Below are 15,106 nucleotides of genomic sequence, written 5' to 3' on the forward strand. Positions count from 1 at the left end.
ATTCCAGGGAAATCCATCTGTCTGATAAATTGTTGTACATGTTGATGCCTTGCAACTTGTTCTTAAGTCCTTTAGTATCAGAACAGAGGTGGAGTCAATCCATCTCCTGTGTGCTTCTGCCTCACGATAAATGCTAAATGTTAAAAGTATAGCTTCTTAATTTGTTCAGTGGTAAAAGCTGTGACATATTGACAAATATCTGTCTACCATGTATTCCTTTCTCTTGGTTCTACTAAAAAGAATGACTGTTCTCAAAGCCATAGACTAAAGGTGACAGTAATCCTATCTGATTTGTAAAGAATTGGGCAGATTTGGTTTGGTTTCCAATACTTCAGCAGTTTAAACTCGGCCTTCTGTTTAAACTGTTGCCCCACAAATGCTGGTTGAATTGCCCATATGGGAAAATACAATCGGATCACCTGTCCCTCCAGCTGCCAGCTTAGTCTTTGGACTTCCATAACTTGCTAGGTATAGAAAATATTCATCTGTGGTGGTTTGGTCATATCTTCCTGCCAAGAATTTTCCACTATTTATAACTTATTAGGATAAATGGAAAAGATTTTCACATTGAACTTTTACCAGAGACACAGATTCTATTTCCTTACTACCTCTGGTTCTCCTGTACCACGTACAATATTTTCAAACTGACCTTAGATTTTCCTCAAAGTCCATATAGTTGCTGTTTTCTAATCCATATAGGTCTGAAGACTGAATTACAAATTATGAAAGATAAATACCCAGACTACAGAAGACTGAAACACAATTGTTTGAAACTCAAATGACAGAAAAGCATCATCAGTAAACATCCCTATAATAATACTAGTTAACATATGGCTTCACTCCTAGTGGCTTGTCTTCCATATTAACCATCATTTGATCTTTGCCCATGAATCTGTATCCAGAAGCACATAAATGCCACATCTGGTAATAAGTCATTGCTCAGCCTGATACTGGCACATCATTACTGTACATAAATTCTTATTAGGGTACACATTGCACTTACTTTGGGATGATGCTACATGTCTCATTCAACACATTTTGGCATTATAGCATCTCTCAACAGAATCTTAAGGGCTTAATACCTACAGATTGCTGCCAAAGACATAGGATACCCTGTCTTTATTCCAATTAACAGATCCATAGCTGAACAATCAGTGCCTTCACCTCTGGAAAATCTCTCACATAATTCCATTACATAAAGGTGGTACCTCAGCTGAATTATCCAACTATTGACCAATAGCCAAACTCTCCTCATTGTCTAAAATATTGGAAGAATGTATTCATTCCCAGATACTAAACTACCATTTAGCCAGCAACCTTCTTGCCAAAACACAACATGGACTCCACCCACACCATAGCACCACTACTTCCCTCATCAGTTTTTCCAGTTTTGTCAATCAGCAACAAAACCTAAGTAATCTTGTCTCAGCTGTCTTTCTAGACCTATCAAAAGCATTGACTTTCCCTGAGGTATTTGGCATAAGCCGTACGAATGTAAGACTTTCCAAACATCACTGATACATGGTGAGAAGCCATGACAGTTCATAGATTCATAGATTCATAGATTATTACTAGGCTAATGACTGAGGGTGGGGGGGGGGGCTTTCTAATCTTTTCTAAGTTAACATAATATAATGTAACATATAATGTAGCTTTTAAAAATATTTATGTTCCTGTTGATTAGAAAATAGAATGTCTAAAAATATTCTGATCAATGTAATAGCAAGACAAATCATTTCTTTATATCATACTAATAAAGACATTTCACAATAAATGACCACCTACTTTTAATTCTTAATGCCCTTAAAAGCATGAAAATACAAGAAAAACTACACATTTTAAATGAAAATAGGTGGGGGGGGGGCTATGTATCTATCTATCTATATATATATATATATATATATATATATATATATATATATATATATATATATATATATATATCAACTCCAGGGTAGCACAACATTGGGGAGGGGGGAAAATCACTTTTAAGTGCTTTGAATACTGGTTGTCGACCAAATTAATGTCAATCAAATGGTCTGTCGATCTTATGAAGTAGACCCATATATATATATATATATATATATATATATATATATATATATATATATATATATATATATATATATATATATATATATATATATATATATATATATATATATGTGTGTGTGTGTGTGTTTTCTGGTATGGTCCACTGGTCCACTGTCTTATAGACACATTTAATGTCAAGTAAAATAGTACTGATAACCAACCCTTTGCCTACATTATTATAAATTTGGATACTGAGTGAATATACAATGGAAAGCATACTGTGGTTTGGACAAAAAAGTGCTGTTTGTCTGTTGAGATTTCATTACTGATAATGCAATTTGCAATTTGACCACAAATTATTTTTCCAGAACTTTAGTCAATAGATGAAGGCTTGTGATAGCTTGAATGTTGACAGCATTATAAGGGGTGAGGATGTTAGGTAGTTAAAAATGAGTCCATGCTTAAAGCTGTGTTGGTTAGAGTAAGTCATAAGCATAAGGTTGTAAATGTCAACAAGTGGTGCCCTAATATGAGTAGAGTTTTAGGAGTGACTAGTGCAAGGTTCATGGTTACAGGTACAATCATGTTTATGCAAAAGACTTTGGACTTGAGGTATAGTGATTTTTTTATTAAGTGCAATAGTGAATAATCAGATACAAATGCTGGGGAGTGAAAGGAGTCACCAGTTATGTGTTATTGAATATGGGTACTGTGATAATGTGTAGGGAAACAGACTTTCTTGTGAAATATCGGGAAATGGAATGCTGAGTCCTGAAACATTAAGAAAAGACTGGAAATACAGGATAAGAGCCAATACTGAACATGGCTGTTCTCCTTTGAACTTGTTTTTGCAAGGGTAAGGCCCTCTGCATCACCCAGTGTGGGGACAAATAGTTCACACCCCCTGAACCTATATTTATTGACTCTGAAATTGCCATACCTCAAAAAAGGGAATATTCTGTGAAATGGCAATCTCAGATGTAATATATGTAAGTCAAAAGTTTTAATCTTTCAGTCTCTATGTTCTCGAAAACAGCGTTGTGAGTCCCAGAATTTCAAAGGGTTACTGAAGAAACAAAATTATGTTTACTGTTGTTTATCAGGTTGCGAGTTAAAGAAGATGCTGTACATTTCTGAAATATATTGTTAATGGTATGTCTGTCATTGTTTCAGGAGTGCTTGAATTGACTAAGATGTGTTTTCTGCATATCTTTGACACTGTTTCCTTTGAGTGTATTAGTTTTCTTCTTTTTCTTCATACCTTTGTAGTTCTAAATATTTATTATCATTAGTTAAGTATGCCTTCTGCTTGTAGTTGAAATATATCTAGCTGCAGAGGAATGTACTACAGCATAGTTATTGCTGTGCTTTTTCCTTCTTGTTGCCTGAGATTATTACTCAGACTTTAAAAAATCTGCCAAACCACTTTGGCATGTGTACTGAACTGGAGCCTTTTATTTTCTTGTTGGTTTGAGGCTATTATTTGGACTTTGTGAATTGTAACTGGCAGATGAAGCTACATCAAGGTGATTCAATTCTTGTTAAGTTTTATTTATATCCTGAGGCTTCAGTCATCAATAATAACTAATTTAAAATAACATCAAGTGATGCAATTTCTATCACTAGACTGTCACATATGTAATAATGTTTTTCTCTTTCTTTCTTTTGGGCATCTGTAATCAAGTTTATGTAAAAGCCATGTTTTGGGAACTTTACTACCCAAACTCTTCTGCATATGTAATCTGAATCCTTTTGAAAGTAATGAGTTTTTATTTGTTTGACAAAGAGTATGCTGGATGTCTTATTTTTCTGCTGAAAGGTATCTTCACACAACCCTCATAAAGGATACTCTATGATTGTTCATTGTCCAGTTGTTCATGTAGGCCCTGCCCTTCAAAGCACAGTATTATCTACCCAAATAATAATGAATACTGTGTGTACAATTGCATAACAAAATAATGTTTTATTATTGTGCAGGTGGTGTTTGTTTTTAAAATACGTTCTAAGAAAAATAAATATATCAGCATGCTTAACATAAACAAGTCTAACTACTTGCATTTTAAGACATGGACGATAATCTAATATTGCTTGATAAATGATTAATCAAATCATTCTTTGGATGTTTTCCCCATTCTTAATAGAGATATCATTTAAATTGTGCTACTGTATTATACCAGTACTTTGAAACATGTTCCTTAGTATGCTTAGAAATGCTATATTTTCACTCCCATCAACAATGTCAAGAGACATACAGGATTTCAGAAAAAAAAATCCTCCCACATATACATGTCTCTTCAAATCACTTTAATAAAATATTAATCACAATGCATTCTAGGTAGATTTATTGAAGCCTGACTGTTTAAGAGTTTCTATGAGGTAAGTAAAATGTGAATCTTCACAGAAGTCATAAAATATTAATAATTAATACAATTTGTAAATAAAAAAATGCAATTTTTAAACTTGATTTTCTACAGGAAATGACAGGCACAGAAAGTGGAAACCCGTTGTTAAAATAATACACTTGTATTCCATAATGGAATGTCCCTAAATATTTAAATGTTGAAATAATCACTTTTAATTACCCTTGAGGTGAGAAAACTGAGATAATGGTTTGTCTTCTGAAATGTTATCATAGACTATTAGGTTTCATAGAAGACTATCATGCCTTTTTATAGGATTATTTAAACTATCATGACAAGATGTTTGGTGACTCTTGCTCAACACACAGGTCTGTCATGTGCTGGCAGCATCCTAAAATGACATAAACAATCGACAAATCAGACAACAGTGCTTTATTTATTAGCATGTACATTGGCTAGACAGAACAATCAATCATCAGCAGTGCAGTATCAAGGGTAAGCATCTCCAATTGAAAGGATGGGCACAACTCAGTTTGGTAACATGATATGTGATGAAAATGTATATTTGACCCTCTCCAAAAATGTGTATGCTAGCTGCATGTGTAATGCAATAACTACATTGTGTATTGCTGCATTTCCTTTATTTTGCATTATATTTTGCACAGTGTGCTAATTTTGCTAGGCATTTTTGATGTGTAAACTCTGTTTTGGAACCCCTATTCTGATTCACGTGCTACAGCTTGGGAATATGTTGGTGCTGGCCTACCACTGAGCGGCAGCATGACTCAGAATCTGTGTCTTATGCATTCAGTACTATTGTGAATGAAAGCAAGGAGACTGATGTTTTTGCTTGTAAAGTTGATGCATACCACAAATCTTTGTTCACAGGTTCATGGGAACTTATTAGGCTTTGAGGATCTTAAGAAGCCTAGCCTTACATTCCCATGGTCAATTTTAGATGATATATTTTGTGTAAAGATAACCCCGAGATGTGTAAAATAAGTATAGGTTAGGCCATTTACAGATCGCCTCTATCTGTGTTGGACAAGGATGCCAAATCGGGGGTTAATTTGCAGTTAAAAATCTATTCTTCCAAATTACATTCGAATAGAGTAAGGGAGGCTCTTTGTTTTATGTGGAGTGGAGGGGAAGATGGTTCCACTGAAGCAGAATTCTATGTGGTACATACCTGTTTGAGGTAATGTTTATGCAGATGTTGGACTTGCGAATGTGTAATATGTCTGACAGGATAGTGCCTGTTGAGGATCTATACACAAGGCAGAGGTTGCCTCTTTGTAGACTACATGATACCGAGAAGAAGGAAAAGGTTTTTGAGATGATCCACATATTTTTTATGTTGTCATTCCAGTTGTGACATGTTTGGACAAGTACATACCAAAAGGGGAATCATACTCAATGTTTGGCCTGAGGAGTGTTAAGAACAGTGGAATGGTTACATCCCTGGTCCTACATGCAATGCCTTTAGCTACAAGTTGTGCTATGAAAAAGGACTTCCTTACAACTGTAGTTACAAGGGGAGTCATGCTTGCTGGATGATATGATTAATACATTTCTTGGCATTTAGTTTTAATCCATGTTTTTGACACCAGCTACTTGTTTGGGACAGGACCTCTTGGAGGATCATGGTGTCCCCTGGGTAGTTTATGATGGCCACTTAAATGTTCCCCAGTGTATTTTTTTAAAGGTGTTAATGCTTTAGCTACATAAAAGGCAGTTTCGCTAATTTTTCTTTACCACTGAAAAAGTCATCAAAATTCAAAAATCTCTGAGTGTCCTACACCCGACACATGTCCTAATTATGCTGCTATAACCTAAAAATACCCTTTCTATGGACACAGACAGATAATCTGTATTCATTATACATATCTTTAAACATAGCACCAAACATGCCTTCATGCAATCCTTTTTCAGCTTGGTTAATTTAAGTTTAGCCAGAGGATATATCATGGGGTATGGAAACTGTGATGCCTCCTCACAAGGAAGACCCTAACACACACCCAAGGGACAACAGACCCCTCAGCCTAACTTACCTAATTTATAAAGTTATAGAATGTATCATATCTAATTCTTAATAAATGCCAGAAAAAAACATAAAACTGAGTGCTCAGCATGGAAAGATAATGTCTACTTAATTTAGTAATATTCTTGTAAAAGTGAATGCAGGCAGACAGTAGTCATTCGGTATATGTAGCATATCTGCATCTGGTAGGATTTGTGATGCACACTCTCATGCTTATTTTGTAAATAAATCAGAAGAACATCTGAGGAGTTGTAGGGTGTAGGAAAGGTCATTGACAGTGTAGTCAGAAAGGAGCCATGGAGAATTCAGGGATATATGAGAGGAACTTGGGGAAGGAACAGTCTGAGGCTGTGTGGAATTGAGAGAGAGCAAATGTAAAAAAAGGAATGCAGCATTGTCACATTTGGAAAACAACCCTCATCTGTAATTTACAGTATAGCCAATACTCAAGACCAAACTGACACTGTAGTCAGGGATCTTGGCACCTTGTTCAAGAACTTCCTTTCCTTCATCCACCATGTAACATCAGTTGTCAGAAATTCATACCTAAAGTTGATACCCATCATCTGTTTTCAACCCTGAATAGAATTATAGGATAAACCAAGAACCACAAAATGTGCAAATGAAAACTTACAACACCAATGTGGAAAAGGAACAAAACCATGCAATAAATACGGAAAAGAAGTTTTATTCAAAAATAAACGCTTAAGCGCTTTCATCCGAATATATCTAGGACTTCATCAGAATCTAATCAGTTAAGCATCTAACACATTTAAATATTATGCTCATTGGATCACATGATACAGCCCTACCCAATCAATTAAAAAACGTACATCATCTCTAAAATCACATTCATAAAAAGGTTCCATATTTCATACAGTATCTAAAAATGCTAATGCGATACATTATATACATATACCCATACAACCTATACAATATCTGTAGAAGTTTATATACAAATCCCAATTTATTATAAAACATATAAAGTCTATATTTTATAGGATCTCAATTTTAAAATACTCGAAATACATAACTGATTATTCAAACCAGGATGCATGTGGACGTTGTGCCTAATCTGACATATTACCTCTTTTGCCTCTATATAATCAAACTAGGGTCCCCTCTAGGATTTTTATAAATTATTTCAACACCATAAAATAAAAACGTATGAGTGGAGAAATTTAAAATGTGCTTGTATAAAGCATTATTGTGCTTCTTGTGGCTGATGTCATATATGTGTTCATAAATGCTGTCTCTACATTTCCCCTGAGTCTTGCCCACATAAAAACAAGGACAGTCCTGACATTGTGCAATATACACTAAACCCACAGAATTGCACGTACAATGAAAGGAAGTATTTACATAGCTCCCATTAACACTAAGTGCATCCTTTACTAAAATGTACTTGCACTGGGGGCACACGCCACATTTAAAAGTTCCTAGTTTTTTAGAACTAGTTGCCAAAAATGCATCCTCATTATGTTCCAAGTAATTTTATGGACTTTGCTTTCTTAAAAACAATTCTAGGTTGTTTATCTAATAAATCCAGGGCACCATCAAAATAAGAAAAAAATGTTTCAATTCTTTTTCAGTATAGCCATAATGTCCAAATATTCCACAGTAAACGTAGTAAAAAAGGAGCTGGTGAAACCAACATGGTCGTGTTGAGGGGTAAACACCCTGTCAGACTCAATATTTTGCCCATACCTTAAAAGTGGCTGATATATACCATCATCCCTTTTCTTTTTCACTTCCTTAAAAATATTCTGAACCAAAGGGACAGGGTATTTCCTAGCATACAGCATATGTGCCAGCTTAGTGCCTTCCTTCAAACAAATATCATCCTCAGAGATCATTCAGGTCAACCTAATATACTGCACTTTAACAAGACCACATATTTGGTTACCATAATGCCAACTAGTGTTGTGTAGAAGGCTGTTCGAGTAAGTGGGTTTCTATAAATATTACTAACATATTTTCTACTGCCAAAATTGTTAGTGATTTCCACATCTAAATAATTAATGGTAGAGTTACTACTCATATAGGTAATTTTTAAAAAAGTTGTTGCATTATTCAGATAGTCAATACATTTGGGTATATCCTCTTCTGGTTTATTCCATGCTATGAAAATGTCATCCAAAAAACGGATGTACAAAGCCCACAGGGGAGGAGAGAAGGCATTGAATAAATATTTCTTTTCTCATTCCAACATAATGATGTTTGAAAAAATGGGGTCACAAGTGGCCCCCATTGCAACACCTCATCTCTGGAGAAAATATTGGCCCTCAAAATAAACAAAGTTATTTTTTAAAATAACTTCCATAAATGTAGTCTTAACATTTATTTTATCATTATGATAATCAACAGATGTTAATAAAAAATCATGAAAGTAAACTATTCCCAAATCGTGTGGAATAACATTAAACAAATTCATGACATTCATGACATCAACAGTTAAAAAATAATATCAAGAATTCCAAACACCTTAATTTACTTAAAAAAACCCTACGATTCTCTACAATCATGATTAAAACTATCTGGACATTTTTTTTTAACTATAATCAATATATCTAGCTAGCGGGTGCACTTTGGCTTTTCCTGCATTGACAAATGGTCTCAAAGGTGGATCTACAATAAACTTATGTATCTTTGGTATCCCAAAAATATAAGGCACTGTTGGATATTTGTTACTCCAAAACAACAAAAAGTCATAAGTAATTGAGCCCTGGTCAAAAATATCTTTTAACAAATAATCTATGCATGCATAGGAAATATTGACCTCATTTAGTGAAGGCTGCTTATAAAAATCAGCATCAAATAATAACAGGTTCATTTTGTTACAATAATCAGTTTTGCTCATTATCACAACCCCACCCCCCACCCTTATCAGACTTCTTCACCCTTATATTTCTATCATTACTTAAACTCTTAAGTAACTGGTATTCTGTCTTAACCAAATTGTGTTGTTCTAAATCCTTAGTCAATTCTTGAAGTAAAACTCATAAAGTGTTTCAAATAATATAAGCGGTAATGGGGGGGGGGGGGTTGAACAAGTTTTTTTTCTACACAATCCATTGTCTAAAAAGATATTTTATTTCTGAAAAAGAAACTTCAAATTCAGTTTTCTCAAAAACATTTTTAAAATCAACAATAACATTTTCAATATTAACGGTGGACAATGGAACAAATGCGAAGCCTTAACACAATAAATCACAATAATCCACACCATATACAGTCTCTGTCTAGTTAAATATATTAAAGTCACCTCTATTGTTAGTTGTAATTGTAGGTCCATCACCACTATTTTGCTGTAAACCAAAGGGTGAACTATTTAGTTCACTGTTGCTCCAAACAGTCTCCTCAAACCACCATGCTGAAAGTGAGGTGTCCATTTGAATCTCCGTTGATTCTATGCTACCTACTGTGATACATTCCAGTTCCTCAATCTCTGTGTGTGCCTTAAAGAAACCTGCTCTAAAGAGATAACTTCTTTTTCATTACAATTTACATTATGGGATGTACCATGTTGATTATTCTCCCCTACTCCATTGTAACTCTCCACTCGATTGCTAGGTGTGGGATAGGCACACCACTTTTGATATTCTAGTACACCAACCCCACTAGGGGGGCACTCTAGTACACCAACCCCAATAGGGACTGATCATAATACCCCCCATCAAACTGCCAGTGCCTTCAATACCTTCTTCACAGAGACCATACAATCTCTAGCCAGTCAGCTATCCACAGACAACTCAAGTCTCCCTACCTCTATACCTGGTACTCTCCCAACATTCCAATTGCAACCCATCTCTACCACTGTCATCTACAAAATCATCCAAAAACTTAAGCCTTGTACTCCTTCTGCTGACCATTTACCATCTGAATACCTGCAAAAAGCAGCCAAAGCAGTTGCCTATCCTATATCTATCCTTATAAACAAAACCATTAAAGAGGGAACCATCCCAGACATCTGGAAAATCTCCCACATTATCCCCCTATACAAAGGTGGTAACTCTAATGATTATTTCAACTACAGGCCTATAGCCCTTTTATCACCCTTAGCAAAAGTTATGGAAAAATGTATTCACCATCAGCTATTATACCACTTAACTCAACACAACATACTAGCTAACTGCCAGCATGGCTTTAGGCCATTTCATAGTACCACCACTGCTCTCTTATCATTCACTGAGTCCATCAATAGAAACTGTAATAAAAACATCCTCTCATCAGCACTCTTCAAAAGTTTTTAACATAGTAAACCACCCCATGCTTATAAATACCCTTGAATCCCTTTCTCTTGACACCCAGGCTCTTCAATGGTTCAAGTCCTACCTTAGCAATGGGCAACAAGCAGTTCCCTGGCACAATAGTCTATCCTCCTACCTGTCAGTCACCTTTGGAGTCCCTCAGGGCTCCATTCTAGGACCTCTTCTTTTCTCACTATTCATCAATGACCTTTATGTAGCAATTCCTCAAGCCACCTGCATGCAGACGATTCTACGGTCATATGTTCAGCTAACTCCACATCAGAACTACAATCTCTGACTCAGAAGGTATTTAACACAGTAGAGGCATGGTTCTTGAAAAATTGCCTCCTTTTGAATGCCAAAAAAACTAAGCTCTTACTCTTTACACCTACCAGTAAGTCCTCCCCTATAGATTTCTCAGTCAAATCCAATAACGGCACCCTTATATCACCTGACTGCACCACCAAACTGTTAGGAATCACAATTGACAATAACCTCAATTTTGATAGCCATATAAATAACACTATTAAAACAGTAAACAGAAAAATGGGCTCCTTATATAGAATCAAACCCTTCTTAACTGCAATAGCTAGAACCACAATTGCCCACTCTCATTTAATCTCAACTCTTCTTTACGCTTCACCCATATATACTAACATAAAAAAATAATCTTCTCAAACTAGCTAACTCCTACAATAACATTACCAGATTTGCCACTGGTAATCAATTTAGAACTCACCACTGTCAGAATCTACAGCAGCTCGGCTGGCTTGAACTACAAAACATTGTGATATTTTCCCAACTTACCATTGCCCACAAGATATTTTACCAACCAAACCACACTCCTATACTCTCTAACCTCATTATCCCCTAGAAAAATCTTAATTCCCTGCGCTCTTCTAGCAAACTTCTAGCTAGCACAATCAAGTCCAACAACTTGGCAGGTGACTACCTATTCTCCAACACTGCTGGAAAAAAAATGGAACCTTCTACCAACTGAACTAACTTTACTACCTTCCCTTCCGCTCTTTAAGCAAAAGCTCAAAAGATACCTCAAAACACATTGGTTATGCCCTTGCAGCAACCCTGACTAACCTTCTGCTTTCACTGCTTTTATCTCTATATTGCCTCTTCTTACCAGAACAATACTGCTTACCCCTCTGGAAGCAGTAACTGTCACTAGTAAAATTAAAATAACTTACTGTATGAATTCAATCTTTTAATGTACTGTAAATCACCTCATGTATCATATTGTAAAATGACTTGTCTTATCCTGTATGTCAATGTTTCTTAGTATAATGTTATTCATTTTAAGATTACTTCTTTGTATTTTGACATCTTTTCTTTTATTGTGTGATAAAATTTTTAGAATTTTTTTTGTGCTACTATTAGAGCTTTCCTCCCCGGGCCTCTACTGAAAATGGAAATATATCCAGTTAGACTAGCCCGGTAAACAAATGTAAAATAAATAAATAAAAAATAAATATTCAAGCCTATCTCGCTCAAGTTTTTTTCTTTGCGTGCTTTAATATGAAGTGAAATTCTATCAATATCCACAAATATCTTATTATACTTATCCAATAAATTCTGGAAAAGCAAGTCATTTGTTATAATTTGTTCTAAATAAATAATAGAATCATAAGATCCTATGCTCATAGAAAAGACAGGCAATCGACTCTTGTGATCATGTGCTCCTTGCCAGTAACCTTCCTCAGACCAAAACTCCTCTTTTGAGGAGGACCAGGCAAGTAAAGCTAGTGGTGAATTTGTGAATATCCATCAAATTACCTGGTCCCCATTTAAAGGAAGATAACGTATCACATGGTTTAATTTCCAGTGGGAGTTTATTCCAAAAGGGAGGAAGGTGCTGTGTAATAAGTGTACCTCACCACCCTGTTTTATTTATTTGAGGATGAAAATGTAGAACCTCTGTTCTGTTATTTGTGGGACAATTTGATATGTGGAGATTGAAAAGATCCTAGACCACTAGGTCCCTAATAGCTCTTAAGGTACAGCATAGATCTCCCATCAGGAGTTTGTAAGACACTGAGTTAAAGATACAGTGCTTCAAAGCATATGTGGGAACCTATGGGATCTTTCTAGTTATTTGATATGTTTGAGGTACATCCCAAAGGGAGCACTGTATTCAATAACCAGTCTAATCAATGATGACTGCAATGGGACAATCTCCTCCTTGACTGGAGAGTTGCAAATTAATTTATTGAGTACAATGCCTTCTTTGGCATGTACCTACCCAGATACATCACACATCTAGAAAAATCTATGGCTTCTAAGATAGCTTGAAGCCATATTCTAGAAAAATCTATGGCTTCTAAGATAGGTTGAAGCCATATTTATTTGTCTTATTTATGCTTTATTGATGGGGTTAGTCTCACTAGGGTAATAATCTCCTTTCAGGGAAATCCCTATATGGTATTTCTTTCACTAGAGGAAATTTGTTCATTGGTTCATAAGTAGTTACTAGGCTAGCTGCCCTTTTGGACAATTTTAAACCTAGGCAATTGCCTTTAAAGATGAGAATGAATCCCTGTACCTTCTGTCAGTGAGGAAAACACCTCACCCATTATGCTAACTCCCCCAGTCCCAACTCAGAGCATCAAAGAACTTCCCCTACACTTTTTGATCAGTGCCACAGGATCTTTTACATCCAAATGAGCTACCACCAGTGTAAGCATAGCAGACCCTAGTTTAATGTCATATTCAAAGGATGACATACTCAGGAGTGCATCCCTTCCCCCTAATACTACACTGTAAAATCACCAATCCAGTCATATTGAGGGGGAAAAGAACACATAGCTTTCTGGTTTTCCTGAACCAAAGGAGATCACACTACCTCTTGCATCACTGGGATGGCATATCCCTGTATTCTGTCTCTTACAGATTCCTGCATGGAGATCCTGCACAATTAAAACAAACTTTTCATGATCTCTTGCAGCTCCACAAGACAAACTGCTCTGCACACATCCAGCTAAGGATTTAAATCTGCACCAACATATAAATAAAATATTCTGGAGGAAGAAATATATTACCCAATGTTTATTCCATCTTTAGAACAATTTTTTTGAACTACAGCTAGGTCAGCTGGTACCCTGGTACCAATTAGTAGCTGCCTAATTGGTGTCATCCCAAGCAAAGTTGAAGACCAAAACAACAAAAGTCCTCCAGAGTTAAAAAGAGAAAATAATAAGTAAATGGGTAACGTTCTCTGCACTGTAGTGATGGGGTACACTTCTTCCTTGCCAGACTCAAAGCAAATAATTTTATCAGCTAGTTAAATGACTTCCAATGCTGCACTCATATTCAACCAATCAAGCAACACTGACTTGTGGGAATTAATTGGCATTTCTTCTTAAGTGCTGAACTTGCCTACAAACAGCTTGCACCCACATCAGCTGCTCACTTCATACCACGCTAACTTGTCTTTACATGTACAACAGAGTAAGGCCCTCACATATTTAAAAATTCACCTCAAAGACTGGATGAGTATGCACCAATTCATTTTTGGCTTGACATGTTTTCCCCTTGTGGAAATGTGTGCGAGTGTTACATCATGAGATTGGGTATTAGCAAGGCTTGTAGTTCCAGTGATCCTATGATCTTATGATCCTGTAATACAACAAAAATTATATCAGGCAATTCAAGTTGTGATTTAAAATATATGAGCCACTGTATTATATAGAGCAACCTTGTTATAGGCCACATTATTCAAAACCTATTTATACAGAGGGGTCCACTTCTTAATTTTGAAAGATCAGAATCTTGAGATTCATTAATAATGAACCCAGAATCTCAAGGTTCTGAAATCTCAAAATTAAGAAAAAAAAATGACAACTGCTAAAAGTATGCTTTTGCAGGGGGGCAAGACCCCTGCACCTACTAAACCCCCTGCAACCTAAATATAGTAAATCCGAGACCGCTGCACAGTGAAGAGGTAATGTACAGTACTATACAGTGCAGACCGGGAATATTATCATTCTCATCACTGTAGCGCAATCTCACTGCTAGTATATTTAAGTTGCAGGGGGTGTGGGGGTGCAGGGGGGCTTGCACCCCTGCTATAACATGGTCTTTACAGTTGTCATTTTTTATTTTCTTTTATTTCTTAATTTCAAGATTTCAGAAGCTCGAGATTCTGTGTTCGATATTATGAAACCCGAGATTTTGATCTTTTGAAATTAAGAAGTGGACCCATACAGATACATGATTTTAATCAGTACAAATTGCCTTGTCAGGTGTAAAAACTTTATTTGACTAATGACCCCTGGTCATTGATGCTTCCTACTCTGCGTCCCCCCAACTTAATAGTGGTTCCTTGACTGTCATCAGTCTGTGCATACTCTGAATGACAGGGCATAAAATGTCTATCTATCAGCACTGGTTGATGGATTGGTCCTCTCAGA

The sequence above is a fragment of the Protopterus annectens genome, chromosome 4.part0 (genome assembly GCF_019279795.1).
Source record: "Protopterus annectens isolate FY-2018-M chromosome 4.part0, PAN1.0, whole genome shotgun sequence".
Taxonomy (NCBI): Eukaryota; Metazoa; Chordata; order Ceratodontiformes; family Protopteridae; genus Protopterus; species Protopterus annectens.